Below are 15,560 nucleotides of genomic sequence, written 5' to 3'. Positions count from 1 at the left end.
CTTGTGTGATGCATATGCTAGTTTTATTTATAAATGCTTCAGCAAATAAACTTATCGGTTCCTCTGATTTAGAAATGTTGGTAGAACCAAATTTAGGTGTTGTAAAGTGTTTCCAAATCTCATGATAATAAGCATCATGTTAATGTACATTCATAATAATGTATAAACTTCCCTGTATACTAAGAGTCAGATAGTCACCTGGAACATGTGCCTGCTCAGGGGCACTTTTGACAGTATGTTCCCCTCTCCCCCAAAACCTGTCTATGTGTGAGCTCCTCAGAGTTTGGATTCCTCTTGAGCAGATGGGTGGAGAGAGAGGCAAAGAGTATGTGGTTTTAGCTGCACTCCCCATATATCAATCAGTTTAGCAAGGACCAATAGCAGATTACTACCCATCTGGAGCAAGAAGAAGATAGACGAAATCATGTCTATTGGAGCACCACCCCAAACTCTGGGCACATTGCAAAATCACAGGCTATCTACTTGCCCCAATATTACCTTACTTCACTGAGTTCCAAAGTTTAATATTAAAGTGTAGAAAAATCCTTTTATCAATTTAAAATGCTTATTCATTTAATTGAATTGTGATTTACATTATAGTATAGGATAAACAGCATTCTTAAATTGGCCTTATTTGTACCACAAAAACTCATGAATTCTAGTGGCATATATTGCATTAAAATTCGTAGTTCCACATATGTAATTTATGTTTATTTTGAATTTTTTCAACAAAATGTTCCATTATAGTCCAAGAAGGCAGATTAGTGAATCCATATAAATCTTTTGGTCCTCTTCCAACTTTCAATTTGTATTCTATGAAAACAAGTCCCAGTGCTCAGATAAACAAATGGTCATTTGAATGGCTGACTCCAAAAAGGTGGTCTTGTGTGGTAGAATTAGGAAATCTGTCATTTCTTCTTTAACCATCATAAATCATTCTGTCAGCTGACTCCAAATATTCAACAGAAAGATTAGTAGCTAGGAGCTGAATTTAAAGGCTCAGCACCAATAATTTTAAGATATACTCTGAATGGACAGCAGCTAAATTCTCCTCTCACTCAGACTGATGTAAAACTGGAGTCACTTCAATGGAATCAATAGAATTATAATGTTGTAAAATTGGTGCAAGGTCAGAACCAATACCAACTTAAAGTGATCACACACTATTTAGAAAATAGCAAGACGGACAGAGCAGTCATTTGAATTTTTCCATCTACCCCATGATATTTCTGAATATCTTACTATTTGCCCTAGGATTATGGATGGAAAAAACAGCCACTCGAGGGAAAGTTGGGGAAAAAAACAACATACCCCCTCAGCTACCGTCCCACTGCATAAAACTTGTTTTAAAAGGAGAAAGGCCATATAAAATAAGAGTGTCCATAAGGGATTTTCTTCCTTCTGCACAGTGACATTTTATTGAAAAGACATGCTCTGTATGAGAAAAATGTAGCCTTTTCAGCAAAAGGCCCAGCATTGTCAGCCTGGATGCAAAACATAAAATTGGCCTTGACATCAGACAATGAGCTCCTGGCAACATTATGTCTTCTCCTTGCAGTTGTCTGTACAAATCACATACCTTAAAAAGAGCAATGTGCATTATATCTAGGTTTTGACCAAAATCAACTGATTACTAAACCATTTCTAAGTTTGTGGGACTATCCAATTTTCCTTTCCATCTGTAATTAAGTGACGAAGAATCAAATTCTTCTGCCATTGCAGACAGTGGAAGTTTTGCCATTGACTTCAGTGAGACTGAGATTTGTTCCCTAGCTCATAAATATAAGCTGTTTTTCTTCAGGTTTAAATGTGTGTGCTGGGCAGATTTCAAATGTTAGAAAAATAGGAATATGAGTCCAAATTGTATTCTCGGTTACACCATTGCAACCCCCAATATAGGATGAATGATTTGTCAAGGCACTATATTTATTAACCAATTAATAACAGACTAGGCTGGACTTTTAGCATAGAGCACAAAGGAAGGAGCAATGCAGACATGCCCAGCCCAGAGGGAGCACTGGGAGGAATTTTGCTTCAATTCTTCTCAGCTGTGCTCGGGGAGGGCCGTGTAATTTACTACCCCCATTAAAGGATGTAGTATTCTCTTGTGCAGCCAGCCATTTGTCTGTGCATGTTAGGGACACAGTCATGCATCTGTCCCATCTTAGTGCCACCCTGCCAGGTTGCTCCCAGGGGGAAGGATCTTGGCTACAACCCCTGCTTTGCCCTGAGTGCTAGACCTGCATTTTTAACTAGTCTTTATGTGAACTATGCAATGGGATATGAGGAAGAGTTCTTATGCTCTCTCGTGTCCCTGTGTGACAGCATAGTGGCAGGGGCATAGCTAAGACAAATAATACTTTCATATGAGGATTTCTTTAGGAAAACAAAGAGAGGATTTCAAAGTGCTCTGTGATTGTAAGCAACTCCAGATAGGGACTGTCTCTTACTCTGCAGTTGTACAGCATTTAATGCAATGGAACCTGATTTGTAGTTTGTAGTTCAATATGTATACTAAAGAACAAAAAGAATAACATGTTCTTGCACATTATGTTGTCTCATACTAAATGAATCAAACCTACTATTGACTTTGCTTACTAAAATAGTATTCTATTATTATAGGTTGTGTCTGTAAAGAGTAAAAATGGCCCCACTACACCAAGTATTTAGGCCCCAAGGCACTTATGCATGTACTTATGCATGTACCTACCTTTAAGTACATGGGTAGTACCACTGAAGGTAATGGGACCATTCACATGCTTCAAGTGAGGCAGGTGTATCAGTGCCTTGCTTAATCAGGGCCTATAGGAGAAAATAAAGCATTTTTTTTTATTTTTAGAAATATATTTAAACTACAAAGGTTTAAAGTTTGATTAAATACCTATATCTCTGAATAGGTAGAGGGATAATATAAATACACTTCTTCTTCTTCTCCTTCTTCTTCACTTTTCTGCCTGTCCTTCTCCTTCATAACCTCACCCCAAAAGAGAAGAAAGGTCAGATTCCAAATGGATTGATAAGAAAAGCCTATATGAAGAGGTTCTCCTTTAAGCATACCTAGGGGTGGAGTAAGGCTCAGAATCAACCTCTTTTCCAGCAGAAGCAGTGAAGTAGTTACACAGCCACTAACTATCTGCCAGAAATTCTGTTCCCCTTCACTGTGAAGTGTCTTGGGCTCCACGCAACAGCTATCTAACAACTCAGCAGATACTTTACTGGCCATAAAAAGTTAAAACCTTTTTTCCCCTGAGACATAGAGTCTTAAAAAATGTACAATGACATAAATGTGTGCAGTGACATTTTTAAAACATGCAGTCACGTGTTAAGGATACAGATGCTGAAAGCAGTATTATCAGATCCCTGAAGTGTTCCTTCCACAGTCAGAATGAGGCCCAGCATTTGATTCATCACACAAGGAGTTTGCTGTGTGTTTGGTATGAGGACGGGCTCAAAACACAAAGGGTATGGCTACAATGCAAAAACCAACCAACCAAACAAACAAAAAAACAACCTGCAACATTAAGTCTCAGAGCCCAGGTCTAGAGATTTGGGCTTGTGGGACTCACACTATTAGCATGAAAAAAATTGCTGAGCAGATGTTTGGACTTGGGCTGGAGCTTGAGCTCTGGGACCCACCCTCATCTCTAGGTCTCAGAACCCAGGCTTCAGCCCGAGTGGGAACAGCTACATTGCTATTTTTTAGTCCTGTGGCATGAGCTCCACAGGTTGACCCAGGCTCTGAGACATGCTGCCATGTTGTTGTTGTTGCTGTTTTTTTTGCAGTGTAGGTGTACCCAAAGTGTCTCATTCTCCATTCAGTTTCATTAGTTTTATGCTGATATGACTGTGGGTAAAATTTTCAAACACACCTAAATCCCATTGTCCAAAAAATGAAAGGCGATGAGAGTTAGGCACGTTTGGCCAGATGTGTGTTAGGCATCTAACGTGTTTAGGCACTTTTGAAAATCCCACTGTCTACATCTTTATGTGCCTAAATACTTTAGAAAATCTGGTCCTATGTGCAGAGACAAAACTAGGTATTTTAGTGCCCATGGCAGGGTTTTTTTGTCATTCCTCCCTCATTTTTCTGCCTCTGCAGCTTTGCGCCTTGGGCAGCTGCCCCCTTGCCCCATCCTGATACCGGCCTTGCCTAACTGCCTATGTCATTTAGGAAGTGCGGCTTATGCTCCTAAGTCACTTAGGCTCCTTTGAAAATGTCATCTTAAATGTCAATATCTGGATGTGTATCCAACTTAAGCTTCTCCAAAGTTCAGTAATATTCAAAGCTGCGGTTTGCTTTTTGCTTATAACAGTGACAGAGGCAGGCACCAAACTCAGATCTGAATCCTAAACTTCCTTGAAGTTTAGGAATGTTGGGTATGGGTTTTCCAGGTTCAGGCCCATGTATTTTGGACATGTTTTTGTTTACTTTTTGCCAGCTGATGCTCCATTCTGTGACTTCAGCCAATATATAGTCAGTTATTCAACGTCTCAAATTAGCAGAGAGAGGAATCATTAGGCTAAACTATTTTTGAGCATCCATATTGTTTCACCAGTCTCACGGAAAGAAAAATGCAAATGTGTTTTTAAAAGTTTTCTTTTCCTGAAAAGGTCACTGATATTTATATTCTAAGTGGAGTCATAAAGCAATATTAAAGTGTTCTGGGTTTTCAGAATTGTATGAATGTCTTTAAGTGTTCCTGCAGTGCATGACAAAAATGCTGACAGAGAACCCTCGGGCCACCTGCTAGGCACAGCAGCATTTACTACGTGCCACATTAATGGCTGAATGGCAAGTCTGACACCGAGTTGTGGAATAAAGCAGATTCTTTCACATCCTGCTATAAATGAAACTCTAGTGTTTCGGGACAAGCATCTATAACCACTCCAGAGAGCACTGCAATATTTATACTTTATATATATGACTTCAGTCTTCTATCTTCCTCCAACCCCCAGCTGAGAATAAGAGGAATAAGAAAAAATCGAGGAGTGAAATCCAAGAATTTAACCAGCGTTGAGGGGGGGTTTCTTGGGGGGGGGGAGTTACTCCATTTTTATAGTCATATTACATGCTACAGATACATGACATTTTGACATTAGCTAAACTCTGTACTTGAATATAAAGGCAGTTGCTTCATGGATTACACAATTGCTGTTATAAAGAACTGTTGTTTCACTTTAGATAAAATCTACACATCTCACTGATTATGGTTTTGTTTTAATTATTTTACCTACTTTTTATTCAACTCTCTACTCTGAAGAAGTGTTTAAACTGGTTTATGTCTAAACCCACTGAAGATCTGATCCTACTCTCCTGATTAAGACCCCAGTTCTACAAGCTGATTCATGTGTGTGAATCCCTATGCCCATGTGCCCCCCGCAGTTGAGGGCTTCAGGGAGGCTGTGCACATTTGTAAAGGTTTAGCCCCATATGAGTCTGTTTGCAGAATAGGCTGAAAATCCTATTGAAGTTAATGGTGAGGAATATAGAATTGGCAACAACTGCCCTAAGGAATATATAATACATACACCCAGAAAATAATGTTGATATAATTTCAGATACTGAGTGACATTTTTAATAAGCTCCTTTAAAAATTTTACTCACTCAACACAATGAAAAATTTTAATGTTAAATAAGTATGCATGCAGATAGTACCTGTTTGGAGGATAAGGTTCTAACTTAAATGCAGTAATGGTCTAACATAATGCAGGGAGAGATTGTATCAGACAAGAGGAAAGGAGGGAGGTTTGCAAAGACAAGGCTAGGAGTGTGCCTATTTTTGCGGGTATGCACCAAGCTAATTACTTGAGTTTTTCTTATTTTTCTTTTATTAATTTATAATGTAATAGATTAGCCTGGGAGTGTGGGTTGTTTCGCCATTCTCCATCTCTGTTCCCCACCTACTATAATCAGTTTCTTGGGTATCAACACATCAAGTCTGAAAGATAATTCTCAGCTGGAAAAGGAGATTGTATGCCACATACTGCTAGATGGGGCCAAGACAAATCCATGGTACAGCATTCATGGTACATACAGTTTCAGGTATCTGCACAGAGCTGGGAAAGGTACCTTACTGAAAAGAGAACTCTTTCCACTGTTTCTCAACCCTACCATTACTTATGGAGATCAGCTCCGAAGTATTTGAGCATGCAGAATCCTTCTGGAAACAAAAAAATATTTTCAATAGATAAAAGCCACAAAATGATCATGAAAAATGTTCCATTTCTTCTAATTTATTCTAAATCAAACACTCAATAGTACAATATGTTTTAGGTTAATTAGTTTAATCCATTTTTAATTAAGCTGATGTTTCCATGCCAACAAATGGTTTTTAAATTGTTGAAATCTTGATGATTCAGAGTGTGACTAAAAAATTAATTACCTAAAGCATTATTTTGTTTAATTCTTTTAACCAAGATGTGAAATGTCACATTTGTAGCTAAGGTTCAGCTAATGGCTACAGTTCTGGTTCTGCGAAGGAAGTGTTAGATTAAACTATGCTCATATATCAATATGGCACCATGGTAACAGCTATTCTAAAAAAAAAAATCATTTTTAAGTAGAGGTGAAGCAGTATGTAAATATCCACAAAGAGTGAGTACCCTACAGTTTCTTAACCGATCACTAACCCAGAAAACTTTAGGTCATCTGTTTGGTATTCAAATAAATTACTCCGAATTCCTGATTAGAGTCTAACCAAATGTTGTGTCATTAGCATTCCACACAACAACAACAAGATGGAAAAGAAGAAAGTAGAGGCAATAGAGATGGACAAATCTCAACTATGGTGCAGAATTTTATTCCTATTTATAGTAAATCAAAAGAAAATATGGCATATGATATGTGCAGCACATGGATCACATGGCACACAGCCAGCATGGGGTATACATAAATGTAATATGTATCCACAATGTGAGACTTGTAATTTCCTGGAGAAAGTGTTTAGGTAGGCAGAGATTGCAGTGGTCACAGGAATATTATCAACAGGCCCTGTGTTGATAGATAAGATTTGGGAGAAAAAGATGGCACAAGGGACCAACAGTGTTGATGCCTAGGCTGGGAATTTTTCTTTAAAAACAGCCTTAGGAAGTTAGGTGCCCAAGTTCCTTTTAATTTAAATGGAATGTAGTCACTTAACTACCTTAGGTTCCTTTGATAATCCCAGCCAAGTGCCATTAGCTTCCCAAAAGGAAAAGGAAAGGAGCAAATACCATGTTCACTCCCAAAATAGCAATGATATAACTCTCCTAGGATGGCCTTCCCAAAATGCATCCCCAGGAATCGCAAAGGAGGAATTCTGGCTGTGTCAACTGACCACTTGTTAAATTTCCAAACAAGCACTTTTGTGCTTTTTCCCATGTTGCCCCTTGCCCTTGGGAGGAGCTCCCCATAAACAACTGCAAAACTACGTCATTACCTACCTTCAAATTCCTCCTCAAAGGTCTCCTTTGCCATTATGCCCACTACAAACTTGACAAGAGTTAGGCTATTAGGCTGACTGCTGTGTTCATGGCCTACAAACAGAGAATTTAGATTAAAAAAATAAAATACTTGTGCTTGAAGGTTCCAGTGCAACAGTATTTCTTAGAATCCAGAACCCACACAAGAATCAAAACCAGAGAAAGACAAAGCAGACTGTTTCCCAAGGCAGCAAAGTACAACTCAACATGCCTTGCTCTAGGCTGGCTCTTTACAGACTGAGAGCTGAAGACCCAGATAACATGCTTTACTATAGAGCTCTCTGGCCTGCAAGCAGGATCAGGGAACTCCTTACACTTGAAGTGATAACTTGTCATTTTAACACAGTTTTCAATATGCCACACTGACCAATATCGTCTAATGGATCACTTGTACTCCTCCGTTTGTCTATATCCATCTGTTGTCTCTTGTCTTGTACTTAGATGGCAAGTTCTTTGGCACAGGGGCTGCCCTTTTGGTTTATGTTTGTACAGCAACAAGCACAACAGGGATTCTTAGCACTATGGTAATGCAAATAAATAATAATAAATATATACCTCTACCCCGATATAACAAGAATTTGGATATAACGCGGTAAAGCAGTGCTCCGGGGGGGCGGGGCTGCGCACTCTGGTGTATCAAAGCAAGTTCGAAATAACGCGGTTTCACCTATAATGCGGTAAGATTTTTTGGCTCCCAAGGACAGTGTTATATCGAGGTAGAGGTGTATATACTTTGCCACTTAGCTCTCTTCATCTGAGGATCTCAAAGAGCTTTGCAAGTTCTGGAAAAGGCACTATATTTGGGGATTTACAGTCAAAAATGTGAGTGACAGATTGTCACCCCGGGGTGCAGTCTGGGAGCTCTGGGAACCACTGCACCCCTCTAAGACACACAGCTGGCTTGGGGACACAGCCAGCATCACTCAGGCCCTGTTATCACCCAACACAACATCAAGTGGTGCCACTCACCCACACTGGGCTACCTGAGTGCAAACAGCAGACACCAGCCAATTTCCCAGCTCCCCAGGCATGCACTCCTCTCTGGAGTACAAACCAAAATTATACCATCTTGCAATGCACAGGGATCTGTACAGTATAAACTCATTAATAAAGTTTGCCCCTCCCTCAATGCGGAGAGGACAATGCACACTTGTGTTAACCAGGCTGAGATTTTTTCCCTAGACATTTTACTTAAAGGCACACTAGTTTAGGTTAAAACATAAAACAAGTTTATTAACTACAAAAAGATAGATTTTAAGTGATTATAAGTGACTGCAAACAGATCAAAGATGATTACCTAGCAAATAAACAAACTCTCAATCTAAGCCTATAATTCAAGAAAGATTGGATATGAATTAGCAATTTCTCACCCTGATTGATGATACAAGCAGGCTTGCAGATGCTCAGGGTACAAGCTGCACTTGCTTTGCAGCTTGGGATCTCCACCCCCATTCCAAGTCCTTTTCCTTAGGAGCTTCTCTTAGGTGTTGAGTTGTGGGGGAATGAAGAAAAACAGATGATGTCACTCTCTGCCTTATATAGCTTTAGGATATGGTGGGAACCCTTTTATTCCAAAAATAGTTCCCAGCCCAGTTTGTGGAAAAATACCCAAAATGGATTCCAGAGACATGTGGTCTGGTCACATGCCCTTGCAGAGTCATGGCAGCCCTTACTTATAGGCTGGCCCAAACATCCACAGGAAGGCTAAGCTATTCCACAGCCCATTGTCTTTGTTGATGAGCCATTAGCACTGTCTGGCTTCTTTATTGTTGTACTTGAAAGGCTGGCTGTGGGTGTTTTCCAGAGTACGCCCATTTGAAATACAGATCCATAGTCAATATTCAAAACTTCAGATATAAAAATGATACATCCATACAAATAGGATAATCACATTCAGCAAATGATAACTTTTCCAACAGCACCTCACATGACTCATCTTGTACAAAATGCATCATAATTATGCCATAATCATATCATAATAATATTACTATGATGAATATGGGGTATAGCTTCACAATGTGCTCCTTCCTTCAGAAGCTATCCACATGTGATACAAGTTTCAGGTTCACACCAAAGTAAAGAAGCCTGAATGAACCTAACAGGACTGTGAACATGAAACCATGCCAACCAAACCTACCAGGAAGGTTTGCTGTATCTCGTGGTCACTGACATTGTCAGGTATTGCACTGATGTAATAAAATGTTTCAAAGCTTCTGGGGCTATAGTGTAGTGAAAAACTTGTTCTCACTGTGGTTGTGATATGCCACTCTTTTACAGACAACCCTGATTTTAAGTCAGATGTTTTATTTATTCCTCCTCAAGAATGGGCATGAAGAAAATAAAGATTATCATGTCATGGTTAAAAGTAGCAACTTTTCTACCTTTTAAAATGCCTTATTAAAAACCACTAAATTGTACTTCATATTGAATCCTTAACTTTACAGAGACTGATACCAATTTTGATGCTTGTTTTCTGATTTTAAATGAGCATTTCTACTGATATTCATTTCAGAGGGTGGAGAGGTATGGTTCTTGGTTTCAGGCTGCTTCAATTTGGGAGAGATGATTACTGTGTTTAAAGTCTAACATCTCTGATTAAGTCAGAGTATGACACAGAGCAAACGTCTATTGCCATTGATTTAAAAGAGACAGTTATAATTACTGCAGATGGATAGAAGTCAACTGTTTAACAACAGATGAATTGCATTTCTGAGGGCGCATGCCACAATTTATCTTCATTTTTCCTGATGTTCTTCCCATCAAAATGCATATTTTTGAGAGCACAGAAATAAATAATCTTTTCAAGAACAAAGTGAGGAGTGAACAAATTCAGACCACCTAATCCTGCTATCAAAGTAACACAAACTACAAAATGATGCAAAGCTCCAAAATTATTTTGAGACAACTAATCCATTTTGTTGTTATGGGAACAAGAATAAATGGCAGCCTTATTTTTACACCAGAAATTGTAAACATTATTGTCAGTCAGTAAAACTAATTAATTTTAATTACAGATGTCACATGAAGATCTGGGAACTTACAAACAGAAGTATTAATTATCAGAGCTGTATATAAAAAAATAAGAGTTGGAAAAAGTTGCAAAAGTGAAATGTTTGTGATTACAACAAATTTGGTGTCACTAACAGCTATGACATAAGGCATTTTTTTCAATCATAGGGAAAAATGCTTTTTATCTTAAAACTGTACTGCAGACTACCATTTTGTTAGCTTGAAAAGCTTAATCACAAAGACAGCAGCAAATCATAACCAGTAAAAAGTTTATGCAAAAGAATCATGTAAAATTAAAATTTTGTGACATTCATTAGAATTAATGAAAAAGTATACCCTGGCCAGAATATGACAACTTTAGGTGAAAATCTGTTAAGATGCTCGTAACTGTCTTGTAAAACAATACTTAGGTGCTCCACACAGTTTTAGTGAGCACTGACCTCAGAGCTGTATGGTACAGACATAATAGAATACTGTGTTCTGCTTCAAGGGAATTCACAAGAAAATCTGTCATTTGTCATGACATTTCTCAAAACATGAAATTTAAGAATGTATTTTCACCCAGAGAAACTAATTTTCAGTCCAAAAGCATTCCCTCCTCCCATGTTATTCAAATTATGCAACAACCCAAAATGATTTTACTAGAAGTAACCCTTTCGGTAATCTCTAATAAGCAAGGTACACATAGCTATTGAGCTATCATCACTTCATGTTAGGGTGACCAGATGTCCCGATTTTATAGGGACAGTCCCAATTTTTGTGTCTTTTTCTTATATAGGCTCCTATTACCTCCCACCCCCATCCCAATTTTTCACATTTGCTGTCTGGTCACTCTACTCCATGTACACAATGCTTGATCAGTTTTGAAGAGAATATGTCTTTCATGGGAGGTGACGTTTGAAATCATACTGAAATATTGATGTTCAAAAGAATGCTACTGCAATCTATCACAGCAGAGATGTTGCAGTGGTTTCCAGCAACCCAGGGATTAAGTTTCCAGGATGTGGGATGTGAATGGTATTCTCTCTATTTCTTATTTTGTAGGCCTAGCCATATCCGCTGGTTAGTGAATCAAATTGTATTGTCTCATTTGCTGCCAGTATATATCATTTGAGTTTTTGTGAATGCATGAGCATGAATACCCACAACCACATAACTTTCGGACAAAAGCATGAGCTTTATTGAGACTGGAATAGCCTCTAAGGGCTAGGTTCACAAAAGTACCTAGGCACCTAAGTCCAACATTTCAGCACCATTCTCAAAACTGCTGCCCAGCAGCAGCCTAACCCTGTATGCCCCTAAGTTTCTAGCAGTTGTCAGGCTGTGAATAAATCCCAAAGCTAATGAGCTGCTTGAAGCTCTAGTCATACTGTCTGGAGTGATTCAGGAGCGATCTCAGGGCAGACTGTCAGAAAGCAAGGCAGGCATCCCAAACTCATGGTATGGTCTACAATTAGATTTCACCAACCCAGTAATAAATGTGAATTCCTGGATCACCGTAATAATCTTACCATGGAGTCACAGACAGTCCCCTGGATTTAATGATAAATGGTCACTTAAACCAAAAATCACTAAATATTCAGGTTGCTCCCAGTCCCATGTGACCAGTCACTTACCACAAGCAGGTGCCTATTTGTGTCCCATGAGTCAGGTGGCTAAGGGCCAGATCAATGGGAGAGTTAGATGCCTAAGAACCTTTGGGAATCTGGGACCTAAACTCTGCCCCTTTCCCCTGCATTTCATTCCTGGCTAGCTCAGATGGTTATCCAATCAACTTGCTACCTTCTGAAAATTCCTTCTTTCAGTGCCAAACTCTCTCTATGCATTGTGTGGGGAACCTGGGCACCTAACTCAGTGCTGGGAATTTCACTACATGACAGAGTGAGTAGGCGGTAGGCATTATAACACCCAACTTACTTATATGAATCTGGCCCTGAAAGCCTATGAGCTCAAAGTCACACAAGACTTTGTCTCCCTGGTGTACCAAGACTCAAGAAACATCTAAACCACAATCAAAAGGTGTGGTTCTGCTCTGAAAAGTCAGTCTGTAATCATGGCATTATGGGACTCTATGTTTATTGGCTGCCAATGATTTCCCTATAGCAAATGGCTTAGATTACAAGTAAAAATAATTTCTAAAATGTGACATCCCTGTGAACTCAACATATGTTTTCAGTGCTAGTCTGGGTTCTTTCCTTGTGACACATCATTACTGGTTAAAAAACACACACACATAAGCCAGTGGGTCCTCAGTAACATCTGTGGAACCCATGGGTGTAGGGACTAATGACCCTGCAATATCAATATTGTGGGGGGTGCTAAGGGAAAAAGCAATGGAAATTTATTTTTCTCACCAGATCAGATATGAACAGGGAATAGATTTGTTGAGTAAGAAGGTGACATTATTACATAGTCACTTTTCATAGTAGAGTCACACGTGAAAGCTTGGATGTTTTTTAACCAAAGAGTATGTGGGCAGCCATATATCATGATCAGTGAAACTGGAGCCAGTCCCTAGGGACAGTTATTGAGGGGACACCAGAAAAACAGGGCATGTGGGGAGTTAGGCTGGAAGCAATTTAGCCACATGGACAAGAACAGCCCACAGGGTTTAATAATATTCCATTTCTTCAACTGAACCTGCATTCAGCTTCACCCTTTCTTAATGAAACATGGTGGCAGTGTCAGAGTGGTGAGTTCTCTGAAGCGCAGCAGCTGGCCTAGTGAGCCAGGGATCTAAGTCTGAAACCCCGCTGGAGCCCTGGATTTTGTGGACACAAACCTAGCCAAGAGATGGACCTGGTGGAAGGACAAGTTTAAGCTCTACACAGACCTGACCATGCAGGAGGATGATGACAGCGGGGAAGTAAAACTGTTATTTTCCCTTATTGTGGTGTGACATTCCCCTCTGGTGTTATCTGGACCAGTGATCTGCTAGGTCACTCCAATCTTTGACTCTGGGAGCCAGTCTTACCCTATGCTGCTGTGAGAACTCCCACTCCTGGGCTGTTCACACACAGCCCCTGGCATGTAAGCTGCTCCCAGCTACTTGCAACCGAATGACACTAGCCAATATCTCCAGTCCCAGACACAACCGTAGGAACCTCCGTCTTGCAGTGTCCAAATATGCCCTCTGGATGCTGCAAGCTTATATGAGTTCATCAATTTAACAAAGAAATTGATATGTACCAGGCTTGTTATCCCAAGGGGCGCCTCTGACATGCTTCAAACCAAACACACTGCTTCAGGTAGAATAAACAAACAGATTTATTAACTATAAAGATAGATTGTAAGTGATTATAAGTCAAAGCACAACAAGTCATATTTGGTCCAATGAAATAAAAGCAAAACACATTCTAAGCTGATCTTAACACTTTCAGTGTCCTTACAAACACAGATGCTTCTCACCACAGGCTGGCTGGTTGCCCTTCATCCAGGCTCTCCCCTGTGATAAGCACTTCAGTCACTTGGTGTGGTGTCTGTAGATGTAGGTGGAAGAGAGTGGAAGAGCATGGCAAACATATCTCTCTTTTATCATGTCCTTTCCTTCCTCTAGGCTTTGCCCCCCCACACACACACCTTTGGAGTCAGGAGAGCATTACTGAGTCTCTCCAAGCAAGGTTGAGCAATTCCCCGGGTGTGGCCTCATGCAGGTGAGTCATTGCATTGTAGCCCCCTGGCTGGACAATGGTTGTTGATGGGTTGTTTGACACCCGACTTGGGCATTGGTTACTTTCCTTGCTGTTGCCTCTGGGGAGCTAATATCTGGCTATCAGAGGGGTAGTCGTGTTAGTCTGTATCCACAAAAACAACAAGGAGTCCAGTGGCACCTTAAAGACTAACAGATTTATTTAGGTATAATATCTGGCTGATTTCTCCAACTTACAGCATGTTTTAGTGACAACCATACTACACAATTCTTATAACTTCATATGCATTAATGATATACATATATGGATAGAGAAATGACTTTCAGCAGATCATAACCTTTCCCCTGATACCTTCCAAGGCATGCTTTATATGTAAGATCACAATTATATGAAAATGAGGGGGTTACAGCATGCTCCCCCAAGGCATAGAATGTTGCAGGGAACAAGGCAGAGAAATCTGCACCACTCTGAAGCTTGCCACTGTCTCAAGCCTCACAACAGTCCTAGGAGCCTTGTGAAACTATTGTTCCCCAATGCAAAACTAAATTGCGGCCCAAGTTTTTTACAAGAGACCAATCTGAAGTGAAGGGGCTAGACCTTTATGATACAACCTTATGCACACTGGTTGCTACGTGCAATTTTGGGGACTTGGCAGACTCCCTGATTTGGGACAGGATAGTCTGTGGCACTTAGAATCATCACCTACAGGAGTCCCTGTGCTGGGAAAGTGGTCTCACACTAGACAGATGCTTAGACATGGAGCAAGCAGTAGAAGTATCAAGAGAAAGGAAGAAAGCCCTAGAAGACACAAGACCCCCAGAAGTACATACAGTGAGACATCAGCAAAGGAGAGCAGGTGGCCAGGGTTCCATACCCATAGTGAGATGAATTTACTGTGGGAGACAAAGTGAGTAAAGGAAAAGTACCTCACATTTGACCAGCATTGCAAGGAATGTGGCAAGTTGAACCATTTTAGCAGTGTGTGCAAGAATAGAGGAAGGTCCCAGAAAGATTTTGTACAAGAGGGAGAGGGCATCGAACAGTGGTGATGACATCATGATGCTCTCCTTGAGTCTGGGAGCATATGAAATTCAGGCTGATGGGACAGGAAAGCAACAAGGGACAACACCACTTTCCGTGCACGCAACAATGTTAACAGGGAAACACCATGTGTGATTTCAGCTGGATAGCAGGGCCTCCAGCCATGTGATTTCTTGAGGTGAATTGGACTCGAACACACCCATTACAAGAGCAGGAATATTCTAATAATGTACAACGAGAGCATAATGTATTCCTCAAAGAAACGATCCCATAAAATAATAGATGGCATCAACTGAAGTTTGTGGTGGTGGATGGTAAGCACCATAGACCCTTCTTGGGGAATACGGTTATACAATCCATGGACCTGATCACAGTGCAGCATCAGAATGTTATAGCTGC

Source organism: Terrapene carolina, unplaced genomic scaffold, assembly GCF_002925995.2.
Source record: "Terrapene carolina triunguis isolate 2854851 unplaced genomic scaffold, T_m_triunguis-2.0 Scaffold66, whole genome shotgun sequence".
Lineage (NCBI taxonomy): Eukaryota > Metazoa > Chordata > Testudines > Emydidae > Terrapene > Terrapene triunguis.
Note: the sequence above shows the minus strand (reverse complement) of the source record.